The sequence below is a fragment of the Mesoplodon densirostris genome, chromosome 4 (assembly GCF_025265405.1).
Source record: "Mesoplodon densirostris isolate mMesDen1 chromosome 4, mMesDen1 primary haplotype, whole genome shotgun sequence".
Lineage (NCBI taxonomy): Eukaryota > Metazoa > Chordata > Mammalia > Artiodactyla > Ziphiidae > Mesoplodon > Mesoplodon densirostris.
In genome coordinates, this window is record NC_082664.1 from 21125669 (window position 1) to 21142705 (window position 17037).

Genomic DNA, 17037 nt, shown 5'->3' on the forward strand with positions numbered 1-17037 from the left:
TTTTATATCTAGATTTGCCTATATACTTACCTTTTATGTTGCTCCTTATTCCTTTCTGTTTCTTCATGCTTCTACCTGCAGTTATTCTTCTGATAAAGAACATTCTTTAGTATTTCCTTTATTAAAATTATATTGCACATGAGTCATCTTAGCATTTTTAAAAATCTTAAAATGTTTTTATTTCAATTTTTTTTTTCTTTTGGGTAAAATCTTACTTTTACCAGTGATGGATTTGGCTCGTGTATACACTCATTTAACCACCACCTCGATCAAGATATAGAGCATTTCCAGCACCTCCGAAGGTCCCTATTGCTTCTTTCAGGCCATCACCACATCCATAGGCAAAAATTTTCTCATTTATATTATCATGTATTACTTTTACCCATTCTTGATCTTCATAATAATGGTATCATAGAGTATTTAGGTTTTTGGTCTAATTTCTTTCACTTAATGTTTTTACAATTCCTTCCTGCTGTTATATGTATTGGATACATATGGTTATAGATATAAATATAGAGGTAAACATAAGAGCAAACAATCATTCCTTTTGTGGTATTAGTTTCTTTTAATCTATCCCCAACATTTTATCATTAATATTTTAAACATATATAAAATTGTACAGTGAATAGACATATTCCAATAGCTAAAATTATATAATTATTAACATTTTGTCAAATTTGTTGTATTGTATACATATCCTTCTCTCTAGCCACCTATCAGTATGCTTTATTAAATTTCAGACAACTGCATATCCCACTTCAAAATTCTCAGAAGTCATATTATTAATCAGAATTTAATATTTGTTTAAAGTTCTTTTTTCAGGTAAATCTTACATACTGTAAAATACACAAATGTAACGTATAGTAAATTAATGAATTTTAATTTCTAATTAATACCACAATTTGCTTATCTATTTTTGTATTGGTGGATAGTTGGGTTGTTTCTAGTTTAAGATTATTGTAAGTAACATTATTATGAAGATTACTGTACAAATCTCTCTGTGGAAAGCTCTCTTAATTCCTCTTGGAGAAATGCCTGGAATTGGAATTGCTGGTTTAGAATATATGCATGTTAAAAATTTATTTTAAAAAGACAGCAAGGTTGTGTAGACCAACAACCTAATAATTAAATCTTTTCAACTCTCTCTCCCGCATGAGCACATGTATAAACACACACCACATATGCCTAAACACATGCAGATACAGATTTTATAATGCACTGTTATCAGTAAAACTCTCAAATGGAATGCTATAATCCATCACAATATTCCTTCTTTCCTGGAACTCAGGATCATTTTCAGACTCTGAAAAACTTTAAATTTTATTTTAGGTCCCCTATTATCATGCTTTATACACTGATCCCCTGTTTTCTCCTAGAGTAGAATAATACTGCTTTTTGAAAAGTAAACTACCCTATTTGATATTTGTACATTTCTTAGAAGTATGATGCTTTGATCTTTCATCATTTAAACATATTGATTTTTCTAGTGATTTCCTGTCATCTTCCGTCTCAGTTTCTAAACCACTCTTTCCTCCCTTATGATATTCATTCTTACAGTGATTAATAAGTCCATTTTTAAAGATATGGAGAAAAGAGCTCTTCTCAGCAGGCTTATTTTCTTTCAACCTTGAGTGTATTATTACCTTGAGTGTTTCAGAGATAGTATATTAATAATTTACTTCAGAAAAGTCTACACCCAAAAGGATTTGAGGTGGCCTAACAAACAAATATAAAGCAAAACAGAATTATTAAAAATAAAAACAATCAACAAGGTACATAAGAAATAAGTATTATCAGCAGGGTGGCTCTTAGTTTACTAAATATCTCCTGGAAATTAAAGCAGGATTGGGAAACATACAGGGTAACATAACTAAAATTTGTCTATTCATGTATCTAAGACAGCCTTCTTCATGGCACAAGAGTTTACTGTGCTGATATTTGTTACTGTTGGATGAATTGCCAGTTTCATGCTTGAGATCCCAGAGAAAAGGGGGAGGATGTTCTGACTCAGTTATCAAAGGTTTTCAATCAGATATTACTCTTGGTCCTAAAGAAAATCAGCTCATGTGTTAACAACAGAGTTTTACATATAGAGTTAATAGTTTTCTTATAAAATATGTTAGATGGTTTTCAGTCACATGGAAGAGACCTAAATTCTTGGACATTCACCATGGAACAAGAAACTTAATTTGAAAACATTCATGAAACATACAAGGAACTGAAATCCTCTTTACATTTTGGATCTTGGTATAGGTCCTCTTGTTGTTAATCTAAGAACATCTTGAAGGACATGCCAGGAAGTTTAAACTGCCATAATCACTCCCAAATAATTGAATGTTCTGACATAGGAAGGGGCATTTGAGCATGTTAAAGTATTTACTAAGTAATCTTTCTTCATGATAGAGTTGTATATAGTCATAATGTCATGAACTGCTGATCCTGAGAAAAGCAATCAAAGGATTTGATCTATTTCTTAAGATTACTCCTAGTCACAGGTTGTACATTATGTACATAAAAATAAGGAACTCAGAAAGTGTTTGTAGGTCTCAAAAATAGGACAGCTTGCATAGCAAAGAATATTATGAATAAAATATATTAAATTCTCTCTAAATTTCAGACACAATTATCACCAGTTGAACAAAGAAAGATAATTTAGCTAATCAAGCTAAATTTTTAGCTCCTGGCATAACAACTTCTGTGGGGGGAAAGGCACTTACTACAATTCTTTAGTAACACACTTAGGGATAAATAATTTAAAATAAATCAATATTTGCAAAAAACCCTGAAATTTCAATGAAAGCTCACCAAAGTAAAAGGTATTCAATATGGCTTATACATTACCTCCTTTATTTTTTCCTTTATTTTTTCCATTACCTGGCTCATAGCAGGGTCTAACAAATATTAGTTCCTTCTCATTCTCCATTTACTTTCAATTCAGTGCAGAAAGTTTGATCACAGAACACTTTTTTCCCCCAAATATTGCAAATACAAAATTTCTTTATATATTCTCTATATATAGCATCTCAAATAGGCCTCTTCTGAATCTGCACTGTTAAATGAGGCCTAATCTTCACTGCCCATTTCCTGCATCCCCTTTGGTAATGAATTCAGTAAATGTCTAAACAGAGACAACAACCTATGTACATTCAGCACTTTTCCTTAAGATAATTTGATTTAAAACTTAATTTGTATGAAATTATATCACCTGTAAAAGGGAGCAAATACAGAATAAAGACGAAAATTCTTTATTCATGTCTAGTTTCCTATAAAGGATTTTATACTAATGGGATCCTTCAACAAAAAAATAAGAGAGGCAGGGGTAATTTAGATGAGAACAGAGTTTCTAATAGTCCAAAGTGGCTTCCTGATGGCAATTTAATATAAATTTCTACAACAAGATATTTCAAAATTATGTTTCTGGAAGATGAATCCAAGTTCTGGTAAAATTAAAACATTATCTAATTACTCCTTGAGAATGTCCTGAATTACAAATGTCAGTTTTGTAGAATTGGGTGGAAGAGTAAAAATATATGGTATATATGCCTGAATATTATAGTTTAACATGTTCTCAAATTAATAGTATGTCTCAGAAGAGTTCATTTAATCTTCTTAAGAGTATTAACTCTTATAACTGCATAAATATCAACGTTAAACATATTCATTATAATAAAATCAGAGGTAAGAAATAACAGGGGTTTAATTACTTAAATGGTCATTGTTATACATCTTTTTTTTTTTTTTTTTGCGGTACGCTGGTCTCTCACTGTTGTAGCCTTTCCCGTTGCAGAGCACAGGCTCCGGACACGCAGGCTCAGCAGCCGTGGCTCACAGGCCCAGCCACTCCGCGGCATGTGGGATCTTCCCAGACCAGGGCATGTACCAGTGTCCCCTGCATCGGCAGGCGGACTCTCAGCCACTGCGCCACCAGGGAAGCCCTGTTATACACCTTTTAACAAGATATTTTAAAATCGGAGATACTGTCATAATTGGAGTAATAATATAATGTCAGCTCTCTCAATCTTATTCTATTCATAAACTTCATTGCCTATAGTTGCTAATTCCTAAGTCATGAAATAAAGATATCAAACTGAGGAGTCTGTGATTCTGAACACATCAACCTTCCTACCTCTCCTTCTTGAAATAAGAACTTTTCATACTGTCATTGCTTGAGTTATCTAAGTATTTTCTTAAGTTTCCATTTTACTTACTCTGAGAATATCATATTGATAATTCAACTACATGGCAATTTAGGAAAGAAAAAACAGTGCAGGAAAAATTACCATGACTTGCAACATACATAATTGCAAGATACTGTGTATTTATATCACTGTAAAATACCATGTGCATTAAAATGAATCTGACAATTTACTATATTCTCTTTTCACTTGATATTGTCATTTCTATCTAATCAACCAAAAATGATTTTACTGTAGTACTATTCACTCTGAGAGTTAAGGAATACTTTTCAGAAACTCGAAGTACCTTGGCTATACATCTTCATTATTTGTGACTTAGAAGCATATCGATATTCTCACAACTTCTATGGATTTGCTCTTGTTAGCAATTGTTGCAGATACCTTGTAATCAATACAAATAAAACCATCATGATTCAAATAAAATTGGTCTTATAGTTGCTAATTTGTTTCATTTCTGCAGTGACACACATACACAAATATCTTACTTATATAAGAATGTGAATAAACAATTGTATATGCATACACATATTAATTTATATATTTACATTTACATATGTATTTTTTATTGGAGTAAATTGCTTTACAATGTTGTGTTAGTTTCTGCTATACAATGAAATGAGTCAGCTATATGTATACCTATATCTGCTCCCTCTAGGACTTCCCTCCCAAACCTTATCCCATCCATCTAGGTCATCACAGAGCATGAAGCTGAGCTCCCTGTGCTATACAGCAGGTTCCCACTAGCTATCTATTTTACACATGGTAGTGTATTGATATCAAAACTAATTTCTAATGCTATAATTTCAGTTTCTTGCAAACAACTCTGCCCTCCCCCCCATGTCCATATGTCCATTCTCTATGTCTACGTCTCTATTCCTGCCCTACAAATAGGTTCATCTGTTCTATTTTTGTATGCGTTAATATATGACTTTTGTTTCTCTCTTTCTGGCTTACTTCACTCTGTATAACAGACTCTAGGTCAATCCACATCTCTACAAATGACCTAATTACGTTTCATTTTATGGCTGAGTAATATTCCATTGCATATGTGTACCACATCTTCTTTATCCATTCATCTATTGTTGGAAATTTAGGTTTCCATGCCCTGACTATTGTAAATAGTGTTGCAGTGAACATTGTGGCACATGACTCTTTTTGAATTATGGTTTTCTCAGGGTATATGCCCACGAGTAGGATTGCTGGGTTGTATGGTAGTTCTATTTTTAGTTTTTTAAGGAATCTCCATATTGTTCTCCATAGTGGCTATATCAACTTATATTCCCACCAACAGGGCAAGAGAATTCCCTTTTCTCCACACCCTCTCCAGCATTTATGTTTGTAGATTTTTTGATGATGGCCATTCTGACCAGTGTTAGGTGATACCTCATTATAGTTTTGATTTGAATTTTTCTAATGATTAGTAATGTTGAGCATCCTTTCATGTGTTGTTAGCAATCTGTATATCTTCTTTGGAGAAATGTCTATTTAAATCTGCCCATCTTTGGGTTGGGTTGTTTGTTTTTTTGATATTGAGCTGCATGAGCTTCTTGTATATTTTGGAGATGAATCCTTTGTCAGTTGCTTCTTTTGTAAATATTTTCTCCCATTATAAGTGTTGTGTTTTCATCTTGTTTATGGTTTCTATGCGGTGCAAATGTTTTTATGTTTCATTAGGTCCAATTTGTTTATTTTTCTTTTTATATCCATTTCTCTACGAGGTTGGTCAAATAGGATCTTACTGTGATTTATGTCATAGAGTGCTCTGCCTATGGTTTCTTTTAAGAGTTTTATAGTGCCTGGCCTTACATTAGGTCTTTAATCCATTTGGAGTTTATTGTGTATGGTGTTATGGAGTGATTTAATTTCATTATTTTACATGAGGTTGTCCAGTTTTCCCAGCACCACTTATTGAAGAGACTGTTTTTTCTCCATTGTGCATCCTTGCTTCTTTTGTCATACATTAGTTGACCATAGGTGTGTGGGTTTATCTCTGGGCTTTCTATCCTGTTCCTTTGATCTATATTTCTGTTTCTGTGCCAGTACCATGTTGTTTTGATTACTGTAGCTTTGTAGTATATTCTGAAGTCAGGGAGCCTGATTCCTCCAGCTCCATTTTTCTTTCTCAAGATTGCTTTGGCTATTCGGGGTCTTTTGAACTTCCATTCAATTGTGAAATTTTTTGTTCTAGTGCTGTAAATAATGCCAGTGGTCGTTTGATAGGGATTGCATTGAATTTGTAGATTGCTTTGGGTAGTAGAGTCACTTTCACAATGTTGATTCTTCCAATCCAGGAGCATGGTATATCTCTCCATCTATTTGTATCATCTTTAGTTTCTTTCACCAGTGTCTTATAGTTTTCTGCATACAGGTCTTTTGTCTCATAAGGTAGGTTTATTCCTAGGTACTTTATTTATTTTTTAAGAAGATGTTGTGGGTAGGAGTTTATTAATTAATTTATATATTTTTGCTGTGTTGGGTCTTTGTTTCTGTGCAAGGGCTTTCTCTAGTTGTGGCAAGCGGGGGCCACTCTTCATCATGGTGCATGGGCCTCTCACTGTTGCGACCTCTCTTGTTGCAGAGCACAGGCTCCAGACACACAGGCTCAGTAGTTGTGACTCTCAGACCCAGTTGCTCTGCGGCGTGTGGGATCCTCTCAGACTAGGGCTTGAACCCATGTACCCTGAATTAGCAGGCAGATTCTGAACAACTGTGACACCAGGGAAGCCCCAGTTTATTATTTTCATTGCAATGGTAAATGGGAATATTTCCTTAATTTCTCTTTCAGATTTTTCATCATTAGTGTATAAGAATGCAAGAGAATTCTGTACATTAATTTTGCATCCTGCTACTTTACCAAATTCATTGATTAGCTCTAGTAGTTTTCTGGTAGCATCTTTAGGATTATCTATGTATAGTATCATGTCATCTGCAAACAGTGACGGTTTTGCTTCTTCTTTTCCCATTTGGATTCCTTTAATTTATTTTTCTTCTCTGATTGCTTTGGCTAAAACTTCCAAAACTATGTGGAATAATAGTTGTGATAGTGGGCAACCTGCTCTTGTTCCTGATCTTAGTGGAAATGGTTTCATTTTTTCACCATTGATAATGATGTTGGCTGTGAGTTTGTCTTATATGGCCTTTATTATGTTAAAGTATGTTTCCTCTATGCCTACTTCCTAGAGGGTTTTTATCATAAATGGGTGTTGAATTTTGTTGAAATCTTTTTCTGCAGCTAAAGAGATTTTCATATGTTTTTTTCTCCTTCAATTTTTTAATATGGTGCATCACATTGAGTGCTTTGCATATATTGAAGAATCCTTGCATTCCTGGGATAAACCCCACTTCATCATGGTGTATGATCCTTTTAATGTGTTGTTGGATTCTGTTTGCTAGTATTTTGTTGAGGATTTTTGCATCTATGTTCATCAGTGATATTGGCCTGTCGTCTTCTTTCTTTATGACATCTTTGTCTGGTTTTGATATCAGGGTGATGGTGGCCATGTAGAATGTGTTTGGGAGTGTTCCTCCCTCTGCTATATTTTGGAAGAGTTTGAGAAGGATAAGTGTTAAGTCTTCTCTATATGTTTGATAAAATTCACCTATGAAGGCATCTGGTCCTGGGCTTTTGTGTGTTGGAAGATTTTTAATCACAGTTTCACTTTCAGTGTTTGTGAATGATCTGTTGGTATTTTCTATTTCTTCCTGGTTCAGTCTCAGAAGGTTGTGCTTTTCTAAGAATTTGTGCTTTTCTTCCAGGTCGTCCACTATATTGGCATATAGTTGCTTGCAGTAATATCTCATGATCCTTTGTATTTCTTCAGGGTCAGTTGTTACTTCTCATTTTTATGTCTAATTCTGTTGATTTGAGTCTTTTCCCTTTTTTCTTGATGAATCTGGCTAATGGTTTATCAAGTTTGTTTATCTTCTCAAAGAACCAGCTTTTAGTTTTATTGATCTTTCCTATTGTTTCCTTCTTTTCTTTTTCATTTATTTCTGATGTGAGCCTTATGATTTCTTTCCTTCTGTTAACTTTGGTGTTTTTTTTGTTCTTCTTTCTCTAATTGCTTTATGTGTAAGGTTAGGTTGTTTAATTCACATTTTTCTTGTTTCTTGGGGTGGGATTTTATTGCTACTAACTTCCCTCTTAGAACTGCTTTTGTTGCATCCCATAGGTATTGGGTCATTGTGTTTTCATTGTCATTTGTTTCTAGGTATTTTTTTGATTTCCTCTTTGATTTCTTCAGTGATCTCTTGGTTATTTAGTAGTGTATTGTTTAGCCTCCATGTGTTTGTATATTTTAGTTTTATTTTCCTGTAATTGATATATAGTACCTTAGAGTTGTGTTCAGAAAAAATATTTGATATGATTTCAATTTTCTTAAATTTACCAAGGCTTGACTTCTTACCCAAGATATGATCTATCCTGGAGAGTGTTCCATGAGCACTTGAGAAGAAAGTACATTCTGTTGTTTTTGGATGGAATGTTCTATAAATATCAATTAAGTCCATCTTGTTTAATGTGTCATTTAAAGCTGTGTTTCCTTGTTTTCTTCATTTTGGATGATCTGTCCATTGGTGAAAGTAGGGTGTTAAAGTCCCTTACTATTATTATTATTTTTTAATTTATTTATTTTAGGCTGTGTTGAGTCTTCATTGTTGCACAGAGGTTTTCTCTAGTTGCAGCAAGTGGGGGTTACTCTTCGTTGAGTTGCACAGGCTTCTCATTGCTGTGACTTTTCTTGTTGTGGAGCAGAGGCTCTAGGCACATGGGCTTTAGTAGTTGTGGCACACAGTTTCAGCAGTTGTGGCTTGAGGGGTCTAGAGTGCAGTCTCAGTAATTGTGGCTCATTTGCTTACTTGGTCTTTGGCATGTGGGACCAGGGCTCAAACCCATGTCTCCTGCATTGGCAGGTGGATTCTTAATCACTGAACAACCAGGGAACCCCCCCCCACTATTATTGTATTACTGTTGACTTCCCCTTTTATGGCTCTTAGAATTTGCCTTATGTATTGAGGTGTTCCTATGTTGGGTGCATAAATATTTACAATTGTTATATCTTCTTCTTGGAATGATCCCTTCCTCATTATGTAGTGTCCTTCTTTGTCTCTTGCAATAGTCTTTATTTTAAAGTCTATTTTGTCTAATATGAGTATTGCTACTCCAGCTTTCTTTTGATTTCCATTTGCATGGAATATCTTTTTCCATTTCCTCACTTTCAGTCTGTATGTGTCCCTAGGTCTGAAGTGGGTCACTTGTAGACAGCATATATACAGGTCTTGTTTTGTATCCATTCAACCAGTCTATGTCTTTTGGTTGGAGCACTTAAGCCATTTACATTTAAGGTAATTATCAGTATGTATGTTCCTATTACCATTTTCTTAATTGTTTTGGGTTTGTTATTGTAGGTCTTTTCCTTATCTTGTGTGTCCTGCCTAGAGAAGTTCCTTCAGTATTTGTTTTGAAGCTGGTTTGGTGGTGCTGAATTCTCTGAGCCTTTGCTTGTCTGTAAAGTTTTTAATTTCTCCATCGAACTGAATGAGATCCTAGCTGGGTAGAGTAATCTTGGTTGAAGGTTTTTCCCTTTCATCACTTTAAATATGTCTTGCCATTCCCTTGTGGCTTGCAAAGTTTCTGCTGAAAGATCAGCTGCTAACCTTATGGGGATTCCCTTGTATGTTATTTGTTGCTTTTCCCTCACTGCTTTTAATCTTTTTTCTTTGTTTTTAATTTTTGATAATTTGATTATGATGTGTCTTGGTGTGTTTCTCCTTAGTTTTATCCTGTATGGGACGCTCTGCACTTCCTGGACCTAATTGTCTATTTGTTTTCCCATATTAGGGAAGTTTTCAACAATAATCTCTTCAAATATTTTCTCAGTCCCTTTTTTTTCCTCTTCTTCTTCTGGGACCCCTATAAATTGAATGTTCGTACATTTAATATTGTCCCAGAGGTGTCTGAGACTCCCCTCAATTCTTTTCATTCTTTCTTCTTTATTCTGCTCTGTGGTAGTTATTTCCACTACTTATTTTCCAGGTCACTTATTCATTCTTCTGTCTCAGTTATTCTGCTACTGATTCCTTCTAGAGAATCTTTAGTTTCATTTATTGCATTGTCCATCATTGTTTGTTTACTCTTTAGTTCTTCTAGGTCCTTGTTAAACATTGTTGTATTTTCTCCATTTTATTTCCAAGTTTTTGGATCATCTTTACTATCATTACTCTGAATTCTTTTTCAGGTAGACTGCCTATTTCCTCTTCATTTGTTTGCTCTCATGAGTTTTTACTTTGCTCCTTCATCTTTTGTGTATTTCTCTGTCTTCTCATTTTGCCTAACTTACTGTGTTTGCAGTCTCCTTTTTCACAGGCTTCTGGTTCATAGTCCCCATTGTTTTTAGTGTCTGCCTCCAGTGGGTAAGGTTGGTTCAGTGGGTTGTGTAAGCTTCCTGGTGGAAGGTATTGGTGCCTGTGTTCTTGTGGATGAGGCTGGATCTTGTCTTTCTGGTGTGCAGGACCATATCTGGTAGTTTGTTTTGTGGTGTCTGTGAACTTATTATGATTTTAGGTAGCTTCTCTGCTAATGGGTGTGTTTGTGTTCCTGTTTTGCAATTTTTTTTTCATGGGGTGTTCAGCAGTGGACCTTGCTGTTCATTGAGTGGAGCTGGGTCTTAACATTGAAATGGAGATCTCTGTGAGAGCTCTTGTCAATTAATATTACCTGGAGCCAGGAGCTTGCTGGTGGTCCAATGTCCTGAACTCAGCTCTTCCACTCAGAGGCTCAGGCCTGACCCCCGGCTGGATCACCAAAACTCTGTTAGCTGAAAACTGTGCTCCTGTTATTGTGCTGGCTGGTCCTTTTCTATCCTTTTTCCTGTCTTCTTTATCTCCATGACCTTCTGGGCAAGGGGGAGAGCAATGCTACTTCAGTGTGAGGCGCACCAAGGTGCTGGTTCTGCTGGCCATGCTGCTGCTTGCTGTCATTATTCTTGATCTGGTACAGGGGCCATCAGCCCATGGCCTGGGACTTATGTTAATGTCACACCTCAAGCAAATCACCTTTTGTCCTCTCAAATTTAATATGCACAATTTGACATGTATTTTCTATCTCATTTTTCCCAGTGAAGTCATAATAAAATTTTCAGAGTAAAGAGAGCAATACACAAGGATTAAACATTACCTTCTACCTCGTCCTCATTTAAATAGATAAGCAACAACCTGATACTGTCTTCCTCAATTAACATCCCCTTTTACTGTTATTGAAGCATCATTTAATTGTGCATACAATGCCATAAATGTATATCAGAAAATACAGACCTCGAAGAATAGTAAAAACAAATATCTTAACATCCTTATATCTATCCATCCATCTATATGTGTATATCACCACAATTGCCCACATTTCCTATTTCAAGTGTGAGGATTGGTCATAAGTGACCATGTTGAAAATATTTCCATGTCCTTTAAAATATATCAGAATTAAAAGTTTCTCTCCCTCAATTATTTATAAGTATTTTTAATGAATAAATAAATGAATACATGATTTAAAATTCAGAAGAATATTACCTGTTAGATTTCAAGCTCCATGGGATAAGAAACATTTCTCTCATGCATTGAATAGCACAATGTCATCACTTGATAGGATTTCTGGTATAAATAAAGTAAGGAATTAACTAGGTTTAGCATTTTTAATTTACCTGTTATTCAGTATGTCTATAAATTAATGGGACTAAATTTAAAAAACAAGTAGAAAATTATGCTTATAAATATACAGTAGTAAAATCATCAATACCTAATACAATTCCCTAAAAGAAATATTGACATATAATAAATGCTTAACAAATGAACAATAGTTTGTTGAACCTAACTATTTCCTCCTCTGTTTACACATTTATCTCACTGATAACACTTTTTTTTTGCAAAATATTTTATCACTTCTCTTTTGAATTATTTTTAGAGCTATATTATTTATTTAATTATGTGACTACTTACAGAACACTAGAATAGTTTACTACCAATGGATAGCTATCCATCTGTCTACCACTATCTATCTAGCTATATATCTATCATCTATCTATCTATGCATCTGTATCTATAATGTTATGAGAAACACTTATCTGGAAATTTATTTTTTGTGTCTATTATTTAGTATTGTGTCATAATGGCATATATTACATGAATTGCCCCCATTTCAGATTGGAATAATAGCATCAATTGAGATACATTTGTATGGCAGGGTAAATATAAATAACAGAAAAGATAAGTATGGATAGAAACATTTAAACCTACATATGCATATATATATATATATACAATTTTGCTTATCATTCTGTACTTCACAAAATTGTTTCTGGGCTTCTCTGGTCGCTCAGTGGTTGGGAGTCCACCTGCCATTGCAGGGGACATGGGTTCATGCCCCGGTCCAGGAAGATCCCACATGCCGCAGAGCAGCTGGACCTATGAGCCATGGCCACTGAGCCTGCATGTCCAGAGCCTGTGCTCTGCAACGGGAGAGGCCACAACAGTGAGAGGCCCACATACCAAAAAACAAAATAATAATAAATTTGTTTCTGATGTCTCACATAGATAATTAAGACAATAGAATATATCATGTTTTATATATAGACACATTAAACATTCAAAATAAATATTTCATTATACAAATTAAAAAAATAATGTTACTACATTAGGAAGTATTTAATTGATAGATATCTAAAATTATTGGAGAGTTTTGGGTATTTAAGGGGAAAAATTCTTAGGACTTTAAATACTAATGACTACTTGATTCAACACTAGAACAATATTTCATATTCTATTTATCTTTCTAAATTAGAGAAGAGCGACAGGGAAAAATACAGTGATATTTACAAATCCTTTGAAAAAGGTCATGTTTACTGAGATTTGTTAGTTATATTTTTGTGATTTATTACAGCAATATAGACTTGAAAATTTTCAAAATCTGAAGCTTCTTTAGGATCACAGTAAGTACCCCCCTTCTTGCTCATCATCTGACTTTGCCCCTCATTAATATCAAATGGATTAAGTTAACTTTTATTTTTCACCAGAAGATTTTATTCATAAAAAGTTGATTATTTTGTAACTGTTTTATCTTAATAATAGAAAACTAAATTTATCTCTGTACTCAAAAGAAAAAGAAAGAGAATTTGATTCAAAGGATCCTAATTTTTCAATCATTTTACCTATTGAATGTAATCATTGAAAAGGTCATTAAATCAAAAGTAATCATTGAAAAAGTAACTAAACTCAAGGTCCATTTAAAGCAAAGGCACATGACCTGTTTTGAATACATTGCCCACTTCAGCTACAAGGACCTTGAATAAAAATGTTTATGCCTGAGAGAGAAGTCTGAGGAAAATTAACCATGGGCTAATCCATTGAACAACATGATTTAAAGGATAAATTGCATCAGTTAACTGAGAATCCAATAAAACATATTTGCTGGAATCAGATTATATATTGGATGGACTCATATACAGATTCGCTATTTATATAAAAACTAGAAACAAAAAATATTGGTAAACTTAGTTTACACTGCTGATGTGACATCATATAGAAGTTAATAGTAATTTTCCAGCAAGGAACAAGTGAGTATGGTCTCTGTTCTACCTTTGTGAAATATGTTCCTGGGTGAGCCACTCTTTGTCATTCTTTCCTTAGTGTGTTTTAATGACTTTAGCCTCTCTTAAAATTTACAGTTAGCATAATGATTTCTTTACTAGTTCTTCTCGCTACTGTTTACATATCCTTATTAAATAAAGTTTCCATTATTTACTGCTGTTTTTAACCAAAACTTTTATTTTTAGAACTTTGTTTCACCTAGATGTAACAAATTTTCTCTGAAAGCAAGTTCTACATGCTCTCTCTTTCTCTGACTTCTGTAACCTGTTGAGATTATCTGCTATGAATTTGTGACTATTTCTCAATGTTCTTTTTGCTCTGTCATTGAATTAATTTTCTTTCAATTTTGGGCATCTACAATTTTTTTGTTCACTTGTTTCATAGCCTGTACTATTCTTAACATTAATTCTAGGTACAATGGGTACAGTTATTTATTTCACTTTTGAAGATTAATTATTTTGACAGAAATAACACACTTTATAGTATAATTATACTGGATAAAACCAAAATATTTATTTCAATAATTTAACAAATATAAATGGCATGATTTTTACTCATTCAGTCTTCATAGCAAGCCTGTGAGATATATGCAATTATTATCCTTTTTTTTTTAGATGAGATAACTGAAGCTCAGAGAGCTTGCATGAATTGTTCAAGATAACACAGCTAGAAAGTAGAGAACTGAGATTTGATCCCAGGAATGTAGAATTCATGTTCTTAAGCACTATGCAATGCATGCCCTCTCAGTTAAATAAATAACTCATCTTAAGGAGAAATTTCATAGAGCAAATTTACCATTCATAAATACTTGTTAATGATGTTACAGCACTATTTTATCAGAAATATTTGTCATCAACAATATAAGTGGAAATTATTCCTTTGTTATTGTGTGTTCAATGTCATAAATAATAAAAATATAATAATAATAATAATATATAACAAACTTAGAGGCTAAAACAACACACATTTATCTTTTCATATTTTCCATGGGTCAAGGTGCAAGCACAATTTATCTGGCTCCTCTGCTCAGGTCTCACAAAGGTGCAATCAAGGTATTAGCTGGGCTATGTGCTCATCTAGATGTTCAAATTGAGAATGGCTTTGTAGTTCTCTCAGGCTGCTGGCAAAATCCAACCTCTTGCAATTATTGGACTGAGGTCTCCACATTTTTGCTAACTGCCAGGTCCTCTATGCTACCCTCCATTCCTTGCCATGTGACCCTTTCAATAGGAAGTTTACAACATGTATGTTTGCTTCATAAAATAATCATGGGGTTGATTTCCCATCACCTTTGCTGTATAAAATAACCTAATCAAAAGTGTGACATTCTTTTGCCTTTGCCATATTCTATTGGTTAGAATCAACTCACTGGTGCCACTTTGTAATCAAGAAAAGATTTCACAAATTCCTGGGTACCAGAAGGTGGGAAATCCTTGTGGCATTCCACTGCCTGCTACAATCATTATGACCATTTTAAATACTGATACCAAATAATTGTATACTTTGGTTTGAATTAAGATGAAGAATTTGGGGGATAGTAACCTCCTTTCATGAAACCTTTTCAATCTGAGTGACCAGCTGCAAACTTTTTAACATTCTTTGGAGAGGCCAACATCATGACTTTTGAATATTAGTGTATATCATTGGTACAGGATTGATCAGGTTTCCTCAATTTACAGCCTTAATTTTCAAATACCCACTCATCAATTTATCCAATGAGGAGAACGTTTCCTCCTGAAGCACTGTTCCTCTGTCAGTCTTCCAAGTGACAGAGCTAAAGGGAATAGCTATTACAGTTACTTCCTAGCATACTGGAAACAAGAAGTTGTAAACAGAATATATTTCAGCTTTCATTGCTTTATTGATGGTTGCTCAGTGATGGACCTACATGCAATTGATCTGGGCAGCTCCACAGTACTCAGTCTATGCATTTAATTGATATTTTAGTGAAGAACACCTAATGTATTGAGCATGATTTAAGGGGAAAAAAAGAATCCTTCTTGAACCTGTCCCCTATTAAATTTGAACGGTTCATGATGCTATTTAAGTTACTTTTCATGCCACTCACTTTTAACTATGCCTCTACCCATAGGGCTATGATAGCTTCAGATTTAAATTCTAGCTGTATATATTTTTCTATTTATAACAGCTTAAGAAACTCTTACAAGTCTAGGATTAAGAGAGTTTGAAAGTATTTGAAAGTAGCTATTGAGATACTACCAATTAAAAATTAGGTAACAAAATAATTTCTGTGTGGAAAGACACACATGGCAAAATAATATTTCTTTGACAAGGAAATGAGTACAGGTACTTAAGAATATGGAATTCAGGGCAGTTAAAAAATATGAATGAGATTCTTTGTTGCTTCTTTTGCAAGAATGAAGACTGTTCTCAGGATTAAGACTGTCCACATTCCAGATGATGTCAACATCACTCTGAAAGGATGCACAGTTTCAGAGGCACCCTGTGGAAGGACTTCAATCACATCAATGTAGAACTCAATCTCCTTGGAAAGAAAAAGAGGCTCCAGGCTACAAAGGGTGGGGAAATAGAAAACAACTCGTTTCCATCTGCACTATCTGTAGTCATGTACAGAACATGACCAAGGGTGTTGGTCTATTCTAAGATGAGGTCTGTGCATGCCAATTTCACCATCAATGTCGTTCTTCAGGAGAATGGGTATCTTGATGAAATCCAAAATTTCTTTGGCAAAGAATACATCTACTGGACTTGGATGAAGCCCGGAGTTGCTTGTTCAGTATCTCATGACTAAAAAGATGAATTGATTTTTTTTAAGATGAGTTAATTCTTGAAGGAAACAACACTGAACTTCTATCAATTTTAACTGCTTTGACACAGCAACCTCTAAGAGTTAAAAGCAAAGATATCAGATAAATTTTGAATGGTATCTACATTTCTGAAAATGGAACAGTTCATCAGGGTTATAAATAAAATCTAAGTTTTCCAGCTACAGAAAGAGCAAGATGGTAGATAATGCCTCAGACTTATTTGTAATATTTTAAAGATGCAAGAAAAGCCAGGTATTGAAAAAAAATACTAATGTGTTTATGCTATACTTGTACATTTAATGCTTAATATATTATTAAACACAGACAGAGGCAAAAGTTCTGCTCTAAAGATTAGAAAGGCCATTTCAGGGAGCAAAAATATCCAGCGACTAAGCTGGCTTTGTGCAATCACATGCTCA

General features: G+C 34.1%; 1 pseudogene; it reads left to right on the forward strand.

Moving 5' to 3' along the window:
* The first annotated feature begins 16207 nt into the window (after positions 1-16207).
* LOC132489036 (large ribosomal subunit protein uL6-like) lies at positions 16208-16781 on the forward strand (annotated as a pseudogene).
* The last annotated feature ends 256 nt before the right edge of the window (positions 16782-17037 follow it).